The sequence below is a fragment of the Trachypithecus francoisi genome, unplaced genomic scaffold (genome assembly GCF_009764315.1).
Source record: "Trachypithecus francoisi isolate TF-2019V2 unplaced genomic scaffold, Tfra_2.0 Lachesis_group0, whole genome shotgun sequence".
NCBI lineage: Eukaryota > Metazoa > Chordata > Mammalia > Primates > Cercopithecidae > Trachypithecus > Trachypithecus francoisi.
In genome coordinates, this window is record NW_022681453.1 from 152,704,825 (window position 1) to 152,725,954 (window position 21,130).

General features: G+C 42.6%; 1 protein-coding gene across 5 annotated transcripts in view; it reads right to left on the minus strand.

Annotated features, from left to right (window-relative positions):
• The window catches only part of ZBTB38 (zinc finger and BTB domain containing 38), a 157,750-nt gene that overhangs the window by 105,746 nt on the left and 30,874 nt on the right, over positions 1-21,130 (minus strand). Inside the window, exons 1-3 of one of the 5 annotated variants that reach the window (XR_004437318.1) lie at positions 7,829-10,608; positions 6,685-6,759; positions 1,929-2,373 (exon numbers count right to left, since the gene is read on the minus strand). The gene's annotated coding sequence lies outside the window, so the exon portion shown is untranslated. Of the gene's footprint in view, positions 1-1,928; positions 2,374-6,684; positions 6,760-7,427; positions 7,651-7,828; positions 10,627-21,130 lie in introns of those variants that run through there. The other 4 variants (XR_004437317.1, XM_033212464.1, XM_033212471.1 and 1 more) reach the window with 4 other exon arrangements.

The window sequence follows — 21,130 nt, forward strand, 5'->3', positions numbered from 1 at the left end:
AAGGTGCCTCATTCAAGAAAGTTGTGCAGGACAAGGTGATGGGTCTTACATAGGACAAACATTATAGTGAGGACTTGAACTGGCCCAGCCATTCTTGGAAAGTCACCCTCCATCTGATTCAAGGTACCTCTGTTTCAAGGGAGGTTGTAGACTTTGCCAGAACTCTTACTTATCATGACCCTGGAGCCATGAGTTTGGACCAGGAGGCCAAGAATCAGGAGAGTAGCGATCCTGAACAGGGATACCCTTGAGATAATGGAGCTGTATATGGGGCAGTGAAGCTTGGGGATCATCCTCAAAATTCCCTGGTGGCTAAGCCCTGGGAGGGTCCTGTAGAGGAGCTCCTGTGGGTTCTGGCTCTTGTGTGTCACCAGGTGCCTTTGCAGGGGATCGACACAGACGTAGGCATGGAGGAACCTAAAGTTGATTTCTAGAACCTGAACATGAACCGGGGATGGTAGGGAGCTGAGCAGTCTGTCCAGGCAGAACTTGAAAGTCAAGTGATGCCATGGTGGGCTCTGGAAGTTGAGGTGGTGGAATGAGAGGAAGCCGGGCAGATACTGTCAGGTGATCAGTGGGTGCGGGTTGATGGGTTTCAGCAGGGTTATGCAGTCAGGATGAATAGTCAGACTTCCTCTTAGAAGGTGGTGAGAGTTTAAAGAAATTGGTTTTTTGTTCATTATGGTCTCTGCTATAATTGTTTTTTGCATTGTTTCCTAATTTCCATTGTCAAGTTCCTCCTGCTCCGGCCTGCCTCCTCTCCGGCTGTGCTTCTACTCACCTGCTGTCAGAAGGCAGCCCAGCACACAGCACCTTTCAGATTTAAAAAGGCAGGCACAGCTTGGGGCAGGTACTGTGAGGTCACACAGTGGGACTCCATCCTTGAGGCTAATTCCTCTGCAGCTCCCCTCTAGCTCTTGCTTGTCTTCCTTTCAATTCATCCCTGCCTTGACCTCAAATTTGTCCACACATTTCAGTCTGGCACTTGCCCTGATCCTGCTCTGCTGTCTTGGTTTCTGACCCCAGATCCTACCTTCTACTCTGCTTTTGTGGTGCTGATCACATGGATGCTGCCTGCACGGCTGCCCTCTGTTCTCCTGGGTCCAGCTTCTTCAGTGCTACCACCTCAGGGATCAGGGCACACCATGGTCTGGCCCTACTAGGTGACCAAGATGGGCACTTGGGTCCCTTGCTAGGTCTAGGCAGCCCAAGAGTGTCTTGAAGTATAGGCATGCCTATCTGAGGGCAGGTAAAAGCTCCTTGGCTGAGGCAGGAGGTTGCCTCAGGAGTCAATCTTCTCACTGGTGCCTTTTGTCTCTTACCCAAAGGTTGGGTGACTCTGGGCCCTTTGTCTAGTTCAATCTTTGCCACTAAATCTCTGAGTGACCACCAGGAAGTAAATGAACCATTATGGGACTCAGTGATTTCATGTGTACAATACGGTTTCTTGATTCCCTAGCTAATAATCTTTTTACTACATCATATCACAGTTAAAGGAGACTCAAAATCAGAAGCCAAAAAAAGGCTTTAAGTTAAATTCTGGTATAGATATACTAGCTTAGAGTTTCCTAATTTTTTTGTCTAATAAATGTTTGCCAACTGAATATTTGTTGAACTGAATGCAGCATGTCAATAGTTCTCAGGCATTAATGCAGAAGAATTGGGAGGGCAGATTAAAATGCATATCCCCAGGCTCCTCCTCAGAGCTTCCAATACCACTGGAGCCTAGCAGCATGCATTTGAATATGAGAAATGAAAAAAGACCAAGGTTTTGAAATAGACACTGGTACCTTTCTAGAGGCCAATTCACCAATATGCATTAGAAACTTTAAAAATAGTAGAATACTAAAGTCTATCAAAATGTCCAACAACAAAAAATTGATACATTAAAATGTATCAGTGCAATGGAAACACAGCCATTAAAAATCATGTTTTCAAAGACCATTTAGTGATTTGGTAAAATGTTTACAACATAATGTCAAATGGGGGCAAAACACCACATAAAATACTATCTCAACAATTTTTAACAATTTGATGTATTTTTTCCAATTTTTTCTTGTCTATATTCTTCTCTCCTTTTAAAAAGGAGAGAATGGGGTGGGGTTGGGGTGAGGGGTTATACTAATGCTCTTTTGGACAAAGATGAGGGCTCTACTCTCTCTACTCTGGCTTGAGAGGCACTACCCAAGGTCAATGCCTCCGTGGAGTAATTTCCAAGCCTCCTTGTCCCAATGCACTAGGAGCCCCATAGAATGCCAGGAATCATCTTCTTTTGGCAGAGAGATGACTCATCCATCTTTTCTCAAAGGTTTCAGTGAATCCCAGGTTAAACGTCCCTGTGAATAAGATCAGAAGCCTCTCAGTGGGGATGACCTAGAATCAAATATGCTTTGGCTAGTTAGAAGTTGTGCTAAGGCTCCCAGATGAAAGTCAATTTGGAAAGACAAAAAAATATTTAAAATAACAAAAATAACAATATCAAAAGTCAAAGCACCAATACTGACCATAATTATGATGATTATTTTTTTACCAACACTTTTTTTTTTTTTGCTCTGTTGCCTAGGCTGGAGTACAGTGGCCCAATCTTGGCTCACCACAACCTCCGCCTCCTGGGTTCAAGCAATTCTCATACCTCAGTCTCCCAAGAAGCTGGGATTACAGGCATATATCACCAAGCCTGGCTAATTTTTGTATTTTTAGTAGAGACAGGGCTTCGCGATATTGGCTGGGCTGGTCTTGAACTCCTGGCCTCAAGCAATCTGCCCACCTCGGCCTCCCAAAGTGCTGGGATGACAGGCGTGAGCCACCGCGCCTGGCCTTTATCAACACTTTACCTTGATGTGCACTTTTCTAAGCTGCCCATATCATTTTGCATGTATCACCTACTTATTCTGACAGAGTCTCAGCATTACATTTTCTAACGATACTATTTTGGAGGTAGGAGGGAGCTTGAAAGTTCTGATGAAAACCAGAAACTTCTTGAGTTAAAAACAAAACCCTGAAGTGTGGTATTTTCCAACTTGGTTCTTGACAAGAAATTAGGGGATTTCAGTGTGAGAAATTATAAAGCCCTATTACTATGAATTCTTAGTTTTGATGAATATGATGTGGTATTTCTGCCAAACTCTCTAAGGAGACTGACAGAACATCATGATGCTGACCCATGGGGAGAAAGGAGCTTGCACATCTGTGCTATGACAATTCTAAAACCTCAGGGATTAAAATACCCAACTAGTGTAAGAGCTGCCTGTGTGAGACTGTGTGCTCAGTCCACATCTGCTCATCATGGCTCAACAAGGCCAGGCTCAGATCTTTAGATGACTTAAGCTCTGAAAAGTCTATAGTGCCTCAAATTTGAATTATTACTCCTATATGAAATTAAAATAGAAAAAAATAACAAAATGCAAAATTAAGGTTAAGAAAGCTCAACAAAGTCTAACTTTTCCCAGACTGTCTACTTTGATGCTTTTTTTGAAATGTCAAATATCAAAATATTTACAAAATGTGTGTTTGTACACAATCCTGCTTTGCTGGTGTTGTCTGTGAGGTCACTCAGCATCCAGTGGTCACAGGGATCTATGGCTTTCTTTCAAACACCAAGTGTTGAACAGTAGTGAAATTCTGGTACCTGATGTGGTGGTCTCATGCCCCTTCCTGTAGTAATATGCAGCTAGAAATTAGAAATCAGGAGGCTGGCCCCCTCCCCCAACCCTAACACCATTCATATGTCAACTCCTGCATACTTAGTGCTTTGAGGAGTCATAACAGATGGCAGTTGAAATTAGCAAGCTGTGATTAGCCATTCTCCCACATGAATGGACCCTGACGTTGACTGAGACCTTTGGCTCTGCCCTTCTTGAAAGACTCTGTTAGGCTAGGACTTCCAGCAACACATCATCCCCATTTGGCTCCAGCTTTTGAAATCTGGCACATATTCTTAACTTACTCCTTCAACTGCGCCCTTCTAGCCGGCACTGTATTCCTCATTCACCTGGTCTTTTTTTTCTGAGATGGAGTTCCTCTCATGCTGCCCAGGCTGGAGTGCAATGGTGAGATCTTAGCTCACTGCAACTTCTGCCTCCTGCCTCCAGGCAATTCTCCTGCCTTAGTAGCTGGGATTACAGGCATGTGCCACAGTGCCTGGCTAATTTTGTATTATTATTATTATTTTTTTAGTAGAGATGGGGTTTCACCGTGTTAGTCAGGCTGGTCTCAAAGTCCTGACCTCAAGTGATCCACTCGCCTACGCCTCCAAAAATGCTGGGATTATAGGCGCGAGCCACTGCGCCCAGCCCAACCTGGTCTTATCATTAGCTTACACCACTAGCCCAGCCAGCAACCCTATCAATAGATACTTTCAGTTCCTAACAACTTGGAAAGACAGACTTTCAGAAGCTGAAGTATTTTTGCAGCAACTCATCTTGTTATTCTATTCCACTCTTCCTCAGCTCCATCCTGATGTGGCGGGACTGGGCAGAGGCTAGGCAGCCGTAACAGGAGAGTAGGTCAGGCATCAGCCTCTGTCAGATACCTGAGAAGCTGTGGCAAATTGACCAGTAACAGGCACCCCCACACAATAGACAATACATGCTCTTCAGGGTGTGGATGTAGGTGCCAGATAGGTCAAGTCCAGGGGCAAAAGTCAATCAGAAACCAGAATGTTTAGTCAGATATTGACAAAACTAGAGAACTAGGTACCAGGCACCTCAGACTTGAGTTCATTGTTATCTCACACCTTTAAGTTTGGGGCATCACAAGGCACCCATCATATGGTTTCTATTTACCAATGAGGGGAATACTTCACCAACATCAACAATGGTTAGAAGGTTACATAAAATGTTAAACTTATTAAAAGTTCTCCAAATAGAGCTTACAACTTTACCACTTGTTATTTCAGTAAATGTTTTGAAACTTTTCCTGAAAATGAAAAGCTAGACATATATATCACATCCTTTGGGGTAGCATTAATAGCCCCAGCCTGAGACTTTTTAGTCTACTTTTAAATGTTTCTCGGCTGGGCCCGGTGGCTCACACCTGTTATCCTAGCACTTTGGGAGGCCAAGGTGGGTGGATTGCTTGAGCCCAGGAGTTAAAGACCAGCCTGGGCAACATGGTGAAACCTTGTTTCTACAAAAAATACAAAAATTAGCCAGGCATGGTGATGCATTCCTGTAGTCTCAGCTACTTGGGAGGATCGCTTGAACCTGAGAAGTTGAGGCTGCAGTGAGCCATGATCGTGCCACTGCACTCCAGCCTGGGTGACAGAGTGAAACCCTGTCTCAAAGAAAAAAAAAAGTTTCTTGGCTGGGCGCGGTGGCTCATGTCTGTAATCTCGGCACTTTGGAAGGCCAAGGCTGGCAGATCATGAGGTCAAGAGATCAAGACCACGCTGGCCAACATGGTGAAACCCCAACTCTACTAAAAATACAAAAATTAGCTGGGTGTGTGGTGCATGCCTGTAGTCCCAGCTACTTGGGAAGCTGAGGCAGTAAAATCACTTGAACCTGGGAGGCAGAGGTTGCAGTGAACTGAGATCGTGCTGATGTACTCCAGCCTGGCAATAAAGTGAGACTCTGTCTAAAAAAAAAAAGAAAAGAAAAGAAAAGAAAAAAACAGTTTCTCTAATAATTTGGTTTAAAGGTCTCACCTTAGGGAATTTTTCCCCGATCAAGTGTCCCAAGACCTGGAGCAGATTAGGTAGGATACATTTCCAAAGCCTCCAGAAGCAGAGAAAACTACAAGCTAAGGAAGTCAAGAGCTTTCCTACAGAATACTGGGGCTCCTATTTGGGGGAGCAGAATTCTGTCACAATTCCAACTAATACGACTAGATCCAGGAAGGAGACAAAGCCGGTATAGTCCTAGACCAAGAGGATACTGAGGGGAAAAATAAGGAGAAGGAAATAAGGAAAATGTCCTTCGTGGTTCACTGACCACGGGCAACATGATGGTGCTCACTCAGGGTCATAATGGACAGAGGTGTTGAGAAATCTCATCCATTGCCATCTTGCCCTCATGGCCAGATGTTACCTAAGAGTGTCAGTCAGGAAAATCTAAATGTGGATAATTTTTTACTTATCCCACTGTTTCTATGCAACTTTATCCTTGAGAGTCTCCAAGTTTCTTTTATGTGCTGTGCCAGGGAGAACTACTTCTTCTTCAGAAACCCTCCAGAGCTGTCACAGCTACGTGGCTGCTCCATCAGGGACTACATTTCCCAGACTCCTCTGTGGTTAGCTGTGGTCATGTAATGGAGTTTTAGCCAATGGAATGTGAGTAGAAGTAATATGCACCACTTCTAGGCAGGGCCCATAAAAAACTCCCATGTGCACATTTTCACGCTCTTTTCTTAGTGGAGACACCCCCAGGCGACCTTGAAAACCACATGCTGCAGAAGGCAAAGCCCCTTTCTACCTGTGTCTCTGAATGAATGCATGAAAAACAGTTGCCCCACTGACCTGTACTGTTACATAAGCAAGAAATAAACTATTGTGTTTGAGCCACTATAGATTTGGGGTTCTATTATAACAATTAGCCTATCCTAATATTGTTTTTGATACAGCTGTTATCATTGTGTACAGAAATCTCTGTGCCCTTCCCCCTTTCTTTAAATCTTACCGTGAACTGAAAAAGGAGAATTGGGAGACTTAAATTTAAGTAGCTGTTGGGGACAAATGACACTTACCAAATTAGTGGTCACAACATTCAGATCTCAGAGCCACAAGCACAGGAGTACAGCAGAGCCTCACTTCAAGACCACCTAATATATTAAAGTAAAACAAAAAGTAAAACATAAGGCCTATAACACAGATATTTTAGTGTGTGATAGTTAATTTCCAAAGGGAGTTGTCCGTTTACAAAGGAATACGCCACTGTTTTCCAGTAAATGACAAGCTTCCTTACTGCCTTTAAAATGAGACTTACACCTCCCCGCTCCCAATAATTTTAACATAGAATTTCTGAAGAACAGATCTCCTCCAATACGTCAGCTGTACAAAGACTAGATGCTGACTCAGGGGATGACTTTAGAAGCCAGGAAAATCAGGGTATGATTTCTATGCCTGCGTGCTGTTCTCATATACATATCAAAACTTTTCTCTTGGGAACTTAACTTTCTTGGGTAGGAACTTCCAGAGGCTATGAAATTACAGGCTTTGTAAAGAACTATGAGTTTGTAGTCAAAGTTAAAACAGACACATTGTGTCTTTGTGTTTAATGTCATCTGAGATACGATGGCACAAGTAGGAATGAAAATAAGTCCTCTGTAAACAGGGCAATAAGATAATGTAGGTTCATACACAGAACAATCAGAAAAGTGCGCAGTAAAGGCAGCACAGTTGTGTACATCTTTTTACCAGGGCTGTCATCTTTTACCAGGTTAAGTGTGAAAATACCGTTTGATGGTACAGGACACATATTTGCCTAGAACAGGGTTTATTTTTATGTCTGATCGCTCAGTATAAGATCTAGGAAGCAAACAATCCAGAACTCTGAACAAACATTCTGACCGTCTGAAACAGAGTACTCAGGTGAGGGGAGGAAGAGGGGGCAAAACAAGAGGGTTGACAGGCAAAGGCATCAGTTGGGCCATTCTCCCCTGGGTTTCCGTCTTAGTATTGTTCTTTTTTTTTTTTTGCATTCTTTTCTGATCCTGTGGAGAAGAGAGATATCAGATCCCTTTGGGGCCATATTTAGAGGGTCTCCCAAACGCAGTCCCTACTCCCAGCTCTGGGCTGGGGCTTGGCAAGCTGTAGGCGTCAGGGAACAAGATGGCGCCCTATGGTGAAGGGCACTGAGTGAGGGGGTGCCAAAAGTGGGCCTTCACTTACTCGGAGGCGCTGGCTCCTCTGAAGCCCAGACGCTGCCAGCTCCCTGGGCCCAGGAGTCACAACCGCTTTCGTGCCCTGGGTTCTTCACTTCTTGTGGTGATCAGCTCCACATATTTTTCTGATGATGTCACCCATTCTGACTTCCTACATTTTGTAAGTTGATCTACAAGTAAAATCTTTCGTGAGGCTTAAAAAAAGAAGAAAATAAATAAAAGGTGTGCTGTAGGGAGATGGAGAGGAGGAGAAAGGCTGTTGCCTCTTTATTCTGAGATTTGCTGCAGCTGCGAGTGCCACTCCCCAGCTAGTTTCCTGGCTTCAGAGGGAGGCCAGTGGCCGGGCGTGGGTGACGTCAGGGCCAGGCCTGAGTCATCGCTAGCAGCCCGGCCGGGCTGCCCTGCCACTCGGAAGGGGACAAAAGGAACCTTTGATGTCCAGAGGCCCTCCTCTCAGCACACTCGCCGGCACAGACCAGCAGGCCAGGAGAACATTCCTGCCGTCTCCCCACCCCCAGCCGCCCTTCCTACTTCCGGAACAGCCCCAGACAGATTCAACAAGGCCTCCCCAAAGGACATCACCCTCCTGCATGGCAGAGGCATGGCCGTGCTCTGTCAGAGAAGCAGGGAAGAAGAAGAGGCTGTTTCCCTGGGGACCTCTCACTACCCCTCTGTCATCCCCCTTCTTCTGTGTGGTGGCCACCTTACTCAAGGAGTTGCAGTGGTATTGAAAGAGATGCGGAAACGTGGAAGGCACTTTTGTCACCATCCCCGGGCAGCTCCTGGTGGTCAGTGTCTATTCTCCTCTGCCTCTGTGCTGTGGCCCTGGGCTTAGCTCCCTGCCCTAGGTGCCAACATGAACTAGCTCTTCCTGGATTTAAGACACGACTGCTCTTTAAAGGGGATATTTATATCTCAGTGCCTGGCATGAGGCTTGGTAAATATATGATGAATTAAGGAATGATAATTGTAAAATAAAATAGTAGAGGACACATATTAAATACTTAGAGTGAACATTCAAGCCTCTGTGCTTTATGAAGATTATTTCATTTATTGGTATTATCACAACAAAAAAGCTGTGAGGTAGGTACTATTAAGATTCTTAATGCTATAGAGGAGGAAATGGATGCTCAGAGAGGTTAAGACACTTTTCTGAAGCCTCACAGCTAGTTAGTTCGTGGCAGAGTCTGGATCATCTAATCTCACATCCTGTTTTCTTAATCACGGTGCTGAGTGGCTGGAGTGAATGAAGGAATATTGACCAAGGGCACCCTGGCCAGGAGAAAGGAGACAAGGATAAAGACGAGACTTGAAACCAAATCCTACAAGGAAACAGTGAAACAATTAGGAATGTTCTGGCAACATGGGCCTCAGGCCTTCTTACTGCGTCAACACCAGGTCTGAGGTTTGGCAACTGGGCGGGTTACTCAGCGTGGCCAGGAGGGCGAGTCAGTCATCAGGTTCAAGCAGGGATGAGAAACTAGGGAGGTCGGATGGACGCAGGCCTGTGGCATGTGGTAGATGCAAAATCCGAGAGCCACGGGGGACAGAGTACCTCGGCGGGAGCCAGAGTCCACGCTTGTCTTTTTTGTTGCCTTCTGGCCTCATGGATATGGGTGGGAAGGTCAGTGAAATTAAAGGGATACATCTGGGGTAGACAAGAAGGCTACAGGAAGAAGGACATGACGGCACTCTCAAAGACTCCGGACTCAGAAAAAGAGGTGGAACTGTGGTGTGGTTTTAGAGTGCAGGAGCAACGGGAAGGGACAGGGAACAGATCTGGACCTGACAATGGTAGTTACTTCCTACTCTTAACGCCCTCCAACCAGGAATCGGCTGCCTTTCTGGGCCTGAGGGGGAGTCCTGGCAATGACTGTGGGCAAGCAAAGGCGAGGAGGGGTGGCGAGAAGAGAACATCTGCTTTCGGGGTATCTGGGCCCAGTATAAGAATGACCTACGAGGTAGCCTCTCCCTGTGTGGTTTATGATTCTGTGGTTTGTACTTTTCCATGATTCTTTTAGAGTAAATGTCATTCCAAGAGGAAGACAAAACCAGGAATTTCCAGCCCCTTGTGGAGGCCTCCTCGATAACACACCCACAGCTTTCCTTTCCACTGTGGGTGGGGTGTCAGGTCACAGGGACCACTCTCCCTGGCTCAGGCAATCTGTGCCTCTGATGCCTGGGACATTGTGTAGTTCTACCTTGTTCCTGGGAGCTCTGCCAGTTGCCACTCTGAGGAATTGCACTTGTTCCTTGTAGTTTGAATCCCTAGGCAGGTGGAATTTATAGAGGTGAATTTCACAAGAGAGAAAGCCACATGCTTTTAATCAAGGGAGCAGCAGCAACTGATCAGGTTCACTGTCAGTGTCTGCACACAGCCTGATCTTGGGCTGAGGAAATCGCTTTAAGTTCCAGGCATTTTTGGCAGAAGACTTGTTTATTCTTTTCTTCCTTCTCTGCAGAAAATGCCTCTGGACACCTCCCTGCTCTGTTTCCCCAAAGACTCAGTGGCCTTGCTTGCTTCATACACACAGGTATTTATTTCTCTAATAAGATGAACAAAGGCTGATCATTTCTTCACCCTGCATCCTAACAGGATAATGTGAACAGAAAAATAAAGAAAAGAAGCAGAAATGATCAGTAAGCTTAAGTGAGACACAGATTCTTGGGTTATATGCTCTGGGGTTGATACTAACAGTGAACATAAAATCAGAGAACTGGGACAAATATCCACTTGAAGATACAGAGAAGTAAGTACAGTGTCACTTCCCTAGCCTCTACCTGAAGTGGAGCAGCCTCCTCCTTTGCTACAACAAATGCAGTTAAATGCTGGTAATTAAAACCAAACCTTTATTAATGCAAGGAATTTCTTGGAAGACTTGTCTATACTTGTTGCCTTAGATTTCTCTCATTTCATTCCCTCTCTTTAAAAAAAATTATTAAGGTATAATTTACATACCATAAAGTTCACCCACTTAAAGTGTACAATTCAATGGGTTTTAGTGTATTTACAGAATTATGTAATTTGTAATCTATGTTTTTAACATTTTTTGTCACCCCCCAAAAAACACCGTGCCTATTAGGTATCATTCTTCATTTGTCCCCACCTACCAGCCCTAGACGACCACTCATCTAGTTTCTGTCTGTATAGATTTTCCTCTTCTGGACATTTTCTACAAATGGAATCATACAATATATGGTTCAAATATCTGTCCTCTCCAAAACTCATGTTGAAATTTAATCTCCAATATGGCAGTATTGAGAGGTGGGATCTTTCAGAGGTGGTTAACCCACTCATGGATTAATGACTAATTGGTTAATGGATTAATGGGTTATCACAAGAGAGCAACTTGTGGCTTTATAAGAAGAGGAAGAGGGACCTGAGCTAGCACTCTCAGCCCCCTTGCCAAGTAATGTCCTGTGTCACCTTGGAACTTGCCAGAGAGTCCCCACTGGTAAGAAGGTCCTCACCAGATGTGATCCCTAGACTTTGGACTTCTCAGCCTTCATAACTGTAAGAAGTGAATTTCTTTTCTTTATAAATTACCCAGTTTCAAGTGTTCTGTTTAAGCAACAGCAAATGAACTAAGGCATAGAATAGTTTAGTACTTCATTCCTTTTTATGCCCAAATAATATTCCACTGTGTGGGTATACAACATTTTGTTTATCCGAATCTCAGTTGATGAACACTTGAGTTGTTTTCACTTTCTGGCTGTTATGAATAATGTTGCTATGAACATTCATGTGCAAGTTTTTTTTTGTGGACATGCATTCATGTCTCTTGGGTAGATACAAAAGAGTGGGATTGCTGGGTGATATCATACTATGTTTAACATTTTGAGAAACTGTCAAACTGTTTTCCAAAGTGCTGTATCATTTTACATTCTCACTAGCAATTTATGAGGGTTCTGATTTCCCCACATCCTCACCAATGCTGTTATTGTCTGTCTTTTTTATTATAGCCATCCTAGTAGGTACAATGTGATATCTCATTGTGGTTTTGAATTGCATTTAACAAATGACTAATGATGCTGAGTGTATTTTCAGGAGCTTATTGGTCACTTGTATATCTTCTTTGGAGAACTGTCTATTCAAATCCTTTATCTTTCAAATTGGGCTTTTTTTTTTTTTTGATGGAGTTTCCCTCTTATTGCCTAGGCTGGAGTGCAATGGCATGATCTCAGCTCACTACAACCTCCACCTCCCGGGTTCAAGCAATTCTCCTGCCTCAGCCTCCCAAGTGGTGGGATTACAGGCATGTGCCACCACGCCTGGCTAATTTTGTATTTTTAGTAGAGACAGAGTTTCTCTATGTTGGTCAGGCTGGTCTTGAACTCCTGACCTCAGGTGATCTGCCTGCCTCGGCCTCCCAAAGTGCTGGGATTACAGGTGTGAGCCACCCGGACTAAATTTTTAAAAAAATTTTTCAGTTTTAGGGATTCTTTATATATCCCAGGCACAAGTCCCTTATCAGATATATTTTATAATATTATCTCCCTGTCCATGGTTGTCATTTCATTTCTGTTTGGTGTTATTTGAAGCATAAAAGTTTTTAATTTTGATGAAGTCCAACTGGTCTCAAACTCCCAACCTCAGGTGATCCGCCTGCCTTGGCCTCCGAAAGTGCTGGGATTACAGGCGTGAGCCACCGCGTTCAGCCTATTATTATTATTTTTTTTAATTTTTGAGTTTTAGGGATTCTTTATATATCCCAGACATAAGTCCCTTATCAGATATATATTTTACAATATTATCCCCCTGTCTATGGTTGTCATTTCATTTCCAGTTGGTGTTATTTGAAGCATAAAAGTTTTTAATTTTGATGAAGTCCAACTTATCAATCTTCTCTCTCATCACTTGTACTTTTGGCATATTTGAGAAAACATTATCTAACCCAAGGTCATGGAGATTTACACCTGAGTTTTCTTCTAAGAGTTTTATAGTTTTAGTTCTTACATTTAGATCTATGATACACTTTAAGTTAATTTTGCTTATGGTGTGAGGTAGGGATCCACATTCATTCTTTTCATGTGGCTACCTGGTTGTCCCATAACTATCTGTTGAAAAGATTATTTTTACAACAATTCTGTACATATAAAACTATTCTAAAATAAAGAGTTTATTTTAAAAATAGTTTATTCTTTCCTCTATTGAATTATCTTGGCCCCTTTGTCAAAAATCAACTGACCATAAATATTAATATTTATTCCTGGAGTCTTAATTCTATTCCATTGATTTAGATATCTATTGTTATGTCAGTACCACACTGTTTTGATTACTATAGCTTTATATTATGTTTAGAAATTAGGAAGTGTGAGTCTACCAACTTTGTTCTTTTTCAAGATTGTTTGGCTATTCTGAATCCCTTGAATTGCCGTATGATTTTTAGGATCAGCTTCTCAATTTCTGCAAAAAATCCAGCTGGGGTTTTGATAGATGTTAAATTGTACCTGCAGATCAATTTTGGGACTAATCCCATATTAGCAATATTAAGTCATCTGATTCATAAACCTAGGAAGCCTTCTCATTTATTTAGGTCTTTGATTTATTTCAGCAATGTTTTCTTTTCAGTGTACAAGTCTTGCAATTATTTTGTTAAATTTATTCTTGAGTATTTTATTAACTGGTATTGTTTATACTGGGAATCATCTATGCTCATGGACTTAAGAGCTTGTGCTTTCATGATCAAAAGTCTTAAGTCCCAGTCCTGGTTTCACTATTTATTACCTGCATGTAATGTAAGGTTACTTCGACTGTATCAAGTTCTTTTTCTTCATGTGAGAAAAAGGAAATACTAATACCACCTTATGGGTTTGTTATGCAGATTAAATAAGATAATGCATATGTAACCCTATTCAGACCATGACCCACAGGGTGCAGTCTTGGGGAGGGGGCAGGGTTGCAGCCCAAGAAATGCAGTCTAGTTGCCGAAAGTAACTTCTAATTAACTCATATTAATACTTGCATTTCTCAAACATCACAAAGAGCCCCTTCAATTCCCCTTAGCATCCTTTCCCCCTCCTATCCAAGCCCCTTATACTCCATAGCTTCTGCCTCCCTTTCTTTCTCCCAAACTCTGTAAAAGCTTTCTCTCCAGTCCTAATCAGCATTCCTCTGGTCCTTCTGCTTCTGTCCAGTTCTTCTGATGGGGCAGAAAAAGAAAGTGGACAGACAAATCCAGAAATCTTGTTAGTGGGCAGAAAGAGAAGAAAATCAGGGAACACTTAAACTTAATATATGTACTATCACTCATGTAAAGTGCTTAGTGCAATGTCTGATATATAATAACGGCTCAATAGATGTTGGATTAAAAATGTTTCTTTTTGTGCTGGTTATTTTATGCTATCCATATTTTATGTTAATGATGTGGGGTTTAGATCATAACCTCTGAGAATCCAGCCTAGAGATTGCTACCCAATGGCCCATCGTCACTCATTCGGGTGAATTTTGGGAATTCGAATTTGGAATTATTGTTCTATTTTCTTCCTCCTGAATCATGCCTCAGAGAATGAGCCCTTGGCAAACTGTAAAAAGTTCATCTTTAGGGCTCCTTGAGTATTGTTTGGAGGCCACATCTGTTTCCTCCCTAGACCAGCCCCAGGACCCTATCCTCTTTCCCCTCCACAAAACCTTCTAGTATAATACCTTCAAGCGCAGGTCAGGACTCATTATTTAGTGGGTCAGCATTGGTTTCAAGTGATAGAATAAAATAAAACAATAGAAAAGATCCAAGTACATTGCAACAAACACTTTCAATTTTATAATATGTATGTGAGCTGGGTCTTTCTGTGAAACATATTTTCTATTGTGGTTCAGGGTTTTAAAAAAATGTTTAAAAACCAGTGTCGATATAGATCCCTCACTTTCACTAGGGTGTTTAAACAACTCATGAGAGCATAAACTCCTCTTAGTGATGTGTCCACTTATATAGGGTTGGAGACCTTAAGCTCTAGGGATGAAGCTCCATCAGTAGTGAAGTATTTGGGGGCACTGAGGCTCTTTCCTGTAATATACAACACTTGGAGAAGGAGTAACTTCTGTTTGCTGTGTGCAAACACAGCAAAACTTCTGTTCCTGCTCCCTCATGCCACCCCATAGCCATCCCCTTCTCTCATTCCCACAATATCTACACATCCACACCTTGAACTTGTGTGGTTTTCTATTTTTCAAAACTCTTTCACGTACTCCATCTCATGTGGTTTTCATAACTATTCTATGAAGTTGATGGGTCAGATGCAAGTCCTTGCTTGGCCACTTAACATACTGTGTGACCTTAACTTCTCAGCCTCAGCGTCTTCAGTTCCGTTATTTATATAAAACCAGAGAAGTCAAGAAATTTGGCCAACATCACACAGCCCAGAAGTGGCAGGACCAGGAAGAGAACTAGATTTTCCACCTCCCAGCCTGGTTGTCCTGCAGGCTCCGCTTATGGAAATGCATATCTTTTTTTAGAGGCATGATTCATCTGACTACCTTACAAAGAATGTTTAAAAAGCAGAGAACATTTTGCTCTCCCCTCCCCGCCATATCTAAAAACACTGACTTTTATGGCACCAGGCACAAGACAAACAACTCTTCATGCTTCATGGTGAGGGGTTATCACACTCAACATCAAAGGCTATTTATTTAAGGCTGGGGCAGTCAGAAACAGAAACAAAGTCAAGAGGAGAGGAAAACAAAGTTCCCCGAGTGCTCTGTTTTTGTCCTTTATGTAGCAGAGTGTCCCCTCTAGTGGTTCTGGAGGAAAATAGCTTCTGGAAAACACATTTACAGATTTGACATTGATGGAGTCAGAGTGCTTCAGGGGAGCTTAAAGCACTCAGTTCTGTGCTTCCTTTCATTGATGAGAAATTGAGGACAAGAGCAGTGATTCTCAACCAGGGGTGCGTTTGCCCCCTGGACAACGTTTGGCAACATCTGGAGACATTTTTTATTGTCATTTTGGGGAGTAATACTGTTAACAGTGGGTAGAAGCCAGGGATGCTGCCAAACATCCTACAATACACAGGACAGCCCCCCACCTCAACACAACTATCTGGTCCAGTAAGTCAATAGTACTGAGGTGAAGAAATCCTAGACTAGAAAAATGATGGGACCTGCCCAGGGACTTACAGCTTATTCACAGCTTTTGACAGCTCAGACTAAGCATTCTCTTTTTGTTCCTTAATTTTTTAAAATTAGAATTGTTAACAATTCAAAAATAATACCTGCTCATAAGAGTAATGTAATAAAATATAACTAAAAGATTTTCCATCCCCTCATGCCTCCCCAGAATCAATGTTAACATCCTTGGTGGTTGATTAGGCTGAACTGTATTAGAAATGACAATTGCAGACCCTTTTTGATGTAAAAAATGGCAATTTCTGATTGTGAAGCTTAAGACATTTATCCCTCTCTCCAGGCACACACTGAAACAAGCATCAAGGCACACAGGGGATTCTTTTGACTTTGCTTGTCATACAGGAGTTAGAGTCAACAGCACAAATTATAATTTTTCATATTTAATAAACAGAGTACCTCTTCAGATCAAATATAAGGATCTACTGCATATTCCCAGAAGCTTAGGATGCTTAGCACTGTGGGGTCCCAGAGCTAAGATGGTCTATGACAGACATTAGAGGACACTGAATCATGTGGTGTATATCTTTAATGCCTCTTTGACACTTGGGATCTCACCTTTTTGTAGAGAGCTTGGCTCAGGATTAGAATCTTCTGTAGGCTATGCTGTCTAACTAGAAATTAGTAAGATTCTTTTGCTGTTTTTGTATTTATTATTATGGATATTTTATAGGAAGCACGTTTGGTTTTCTACTGAATATGAGGTTTTAAAACTTCATTTTATGACAAGTTTATAAGGAAAACTGAGACAACTCAAAAAAAATTTGTTGTTTTTGTTTATGAGGCAGGGTCTTGCTCTGTTGCCCAGACTGGAGTGCAGTGGTGTGATCATGGCTCACTCCAACCTCAACCTTCTGGGCTCAAGCAATCCTCCCACCTCAGCCCCCTGAGTAGCTGGAACCACAGGCATGCACCACCATGCCTGGCTAATTTTTTAACTTTTTGTACAGATGAGGTCTTGCTGTGTTGTCCAGGCTGGTCTTGAACTCCTGGGCTCAAGTGATCCTCCTGCGTTGGCCTCCCAAAGTGCTGGGATTACAGGCATGAGCCACTGTGCCTGGTCCCGTTATCTTTTTATTGATTACTGTTTTTCTTATCTTCACTGTTCCAGTTGACCACATTCATATCTTCAAAAAATACTGTCCTTTGCTGGACTAAGAATGCTCTACTATCCTGGATCTTCTTTGTCCCTTGTGGCAAACACTGTTGTCAGCCTACACAATTGCTAACACCTCTCCTTTCCTTCTTGCTGGGCAGAGCTCACCACCCACCACAGGGGTTGACAATGGCAGACAGGCACATGCTCAGCCTACCTCACAACTAAGGCATGGATGTGTGGCATGATTCTGGCCAATGGCACATGAGGGGAAGTTTCTTGGCTAGGGCACTGGGAAAAAGTTTCCTTCCTTAAAATCCAGAGTTTCAGGTTTCTGTAAGCGATTGTATGAGGAGGTGATTCCTTGAAGAGCCGCAGCATCTTCCAACAATGACGGGGAAGGTCAGAGTGTAAAAACCAGTACATTAAGATGGTGGAGAGAAAGGTGGAAGAGCTGGGTCCTTGGCAACACTGCTAAGTCATGGGTCAACTCAAGAACCACCTACTTCCAAGTTTCCTGTTAGTAAGATAATATGTCTTTGTCATTTATGCTATTTGTACTTCAGTGTTCCTTACTTGCAGCCAAAAGCTTCCTTACTGACCACTCATATGACCACATAACAGCTACTCACTGGCCTCCTAATGGCTCTCTTTGATCTCCCAGCCCCCATCCACCATCCTGAATGCAGTTCCTTCTCTCTAAAGAGCCAGTTTGGTTAGAGAATTCTGTAGTTCAAGCCTTTAGTGGTAATATTGTGCCAAATCAAATAAGCCACTGACAAAAGACCACAAATTCTATGTTTTCATGCATATAAAACATCCAGAACAGAGAAATCTATACAGGCAGAAAATAGATTAGTGGTTGCTTAGGGATGGGATGGAGACAGGGGCTTAGGGAGGTGACAGTCAAAGGGTGTAAGTTTTCTTTCTGAGGTGATGAAAATTTTCTACAAGTGACTGTGTTGATGGTTGCATTTGTCTGTGACTATACTAAAAACTTTTGAATTATACACTTTAAAAGGGTGAATTTTACACTTTAAATAGGTGAATTTAATGATATGTGAATCATATCTTAATAAAGCCATTTTTAAAAGAACATTTCGTGGTGATCTATTATCTAGAAAATAAAGCACAAATTCATTTCCTTGATTTTCAGTTTTCCACCCTCTGGCCTCAAACTACCATATAATTTAATTCCTCATGACTTTCCTATTGGCAGACAATTGGACAGATTGCAAGGGTTCCAGACATACAACCTGTGCTTCCCTGCTTCTCTGCCTTTGCTCCTTGTTCCCTGGGCCTGGCAGGATCCCTCCCACCATCTTGGTCTATCAAAATTTAACTTGCCTTTGAGGCTCAATTCAAATGTTCTCCCTAATATTTCTGCCTGGAAAGCCAGGCAGAAATGTCCCTTGCACCTCTGAATTAGTAGAATTCAATAGACTTCCTGTGGTGCTTACCTTGTCCTCTTTCACGGGCTGATTGGCTATATGACCACAGTTTCTGAATCAGAAGTTGGTGCTAATGCTGTGTCAGTAAGAAAGACTATTACAAACCAGGATTACTTTAGAAAATTCGGATTATGTGGCTACCATAATAGCCTTCCCATTAGAGTGTATGATCTTTATTGGGTAACATCTTTTCCTCTCTCACAGAGTTCTCACCACGGTCTCTCAGGTGAATAAAGAGCTTAGGTTCCTTTTTCTCTACAATGCATATGAAATGTGGTTAGGTGGTGTTAATTAAGGGTCTTACCTCTGCATTATACAACAAATAAATAAAAGCTAAGTTGATGATACAAACTTTTTTAAAGACCACAGAAATGGCCAGGCGCAGTGGTTCATGCTGTAATGCCAGCACTTTGGGAGGTTGAGGTGGGCAGGTCACCTGAGCTCAGGAGTTCAAGACAAAAGTTAGCTGGGCATGGTGGGGGGCGCCTGTAATCCCAGCTACTCAGGAGGCCGAGGCAGGAGAATTGCTTGAACCCGGGAGGCGGTGGTTGCAGTGAGCCGAGATTGTGCCACTGCACTCCGCCTGGGCAGCAGAGTGAGACTCCATCTCAAAACAAACGAACAAACAAAACAAAACAAAACAAAACAGAAAAGATGACAAAAATACCAAATGGAAAAATGAAAGAGAATATTTCTATAATGGAGGGTGCCTTCCTAAATAAGTCACAAAACCCCAAATACCATAAAGTAAGTCATTGATAGATTTCTTTGCATAAAAATCCTCTGTTTGGCTAAAGACACCGTAAACACTGTTGAAGGACAAATGACATACTTTTAGAAAATATTTTCAGGAGAATAATAAAGGATTAATATCAGTGCTAATTGAACAAACAACACACAAGAACGAGGGCAAAGAAAAAAAGAAGTAAGTCATAGTAAAAGTACGAACGACAAATAGTATATAAAACATGTTCAGTATCACTAGCATCAGGGAAATGAAGACCAATATAAGGAGGGTCATTTGCCTATCACATTGGCAAACATGGAAAAGATTAAGAATATGCCTAATGGTCAAATGTATGGAGAAAAGATCAAACACAAATAGTAGTAATGAGAAAACAAATTGGTTCTATAACATTTATAACATATATTATACATAATTTTGAAGAGAGCAATTTGGTAGTGATCTAACTATTTTCTGCAATTAACAGATATTACATTTATAGTTCCCAAGTGAACTTTTAAAAAAAGTCATTCTTGATGGTTAATGAAGGAAATCTCAGATCTTTTTTCCCCAATTTCTCCATTCTAAGACACTTACATAGAATACACTTATTAAGATAATTTCCCAGTTGTTTACAATATCAAATAAGAAATCCTAGCAGGAACAATCATCTTTAAAAGCCCTTCTCTAACACTTTAAGTGAGAATTTAAGAATTCCCCATATTTGCCTGGACTGATACAGCCAGAGCACTTGACCAATTGACCAACTCGATGAGGAGAGGAGGGAGGGGGACAAGATGCCGCTCTGCCTTGGTTTCCCCATCCCTGGCTTCCCTTGATTGGTATTTGGTTGTGTCAATGCTTTTTGTTTCCCTGATGCTTGGTGAGGCTTTCATGTAAGGTTAGATGTAGTACAGAATTGTGTCAGTCTTTATGGTCGACCAAATACCGAGGGTTCCCCTGAACCTGGCATATTTTCTTATCCCACTGTCTTTCCTAAACAGAGCTGCAGTAGCCCTTAACACTTTTGTATGAGTGAGAAAAAGGCATCCCTTGAAGTGTAGCCCCGTGCCAGGATGCAGGGCTGGGCGAGGGAAGAGCCGTCTGTCTTCTTGCCCCTGGGCCACTGTATGAGTAGTCCTATTCCTTACACCAGCCCTAGTCCAACTGCTGCCCAGGAAATCCTTGCAAATTGCCATGTCCTCATTTCCCATGGTCCCAGGGCACAGCAGCACCTGCTACAGTTAATGCTTTCTTTTCATGGCTCCTCTTTCAGAGCTGCCGTTTGAGATTTCATCAGTCTCCACATCGCCTTTGTTAATGCACTTGGCCACACAACCCCTGCTCCACCACAAACACACACCTATAGGTTGAGTATTCACCCATGAAATAGAGTGGCAGAGAAGTTAATTGGTGTCCTTTTTACTGCTGCGGTCTTACCAGGAAAAAAGCATGATAAGGGAATTTCTTCTTAGCTTTGAGTTTTGTGTCTTGGGCTGGCTCTCCTTCCTCAGGGGGAAAGAAATAGCCCTTTGTACTTTGGAGCCTAAAACAGAGAAGTTTTTGGGTTCCCAGGATAAAGCTCCTCCACTCAGATCTTTGTTTGAAATTCAGACTGATTAAAAAGAATTATTTAGGAAGGTGGAGACAGTTGCTGTGGCTAAAGGAAGACAGGGTGGTCCAGCCCTACTGGTGACCCCCCTAAGATGGGAAGTCTGTGTCAGAGGTGGGATTTTGGGTTAGAGATTTCCAGAGTGGCAGGGATCTACATCCCACCCCTGCTGTGTGAACTCAAGTGGGAGCTACTGGAAAGCCTGTGGACTACACACTGTACACTCCAACTTTGAGAGCCGGGGTAGGGCTCTCCATGGATAACCTGTGGCCAGGGAAGACAAGCACAGCACCAAGACATCTTTCCA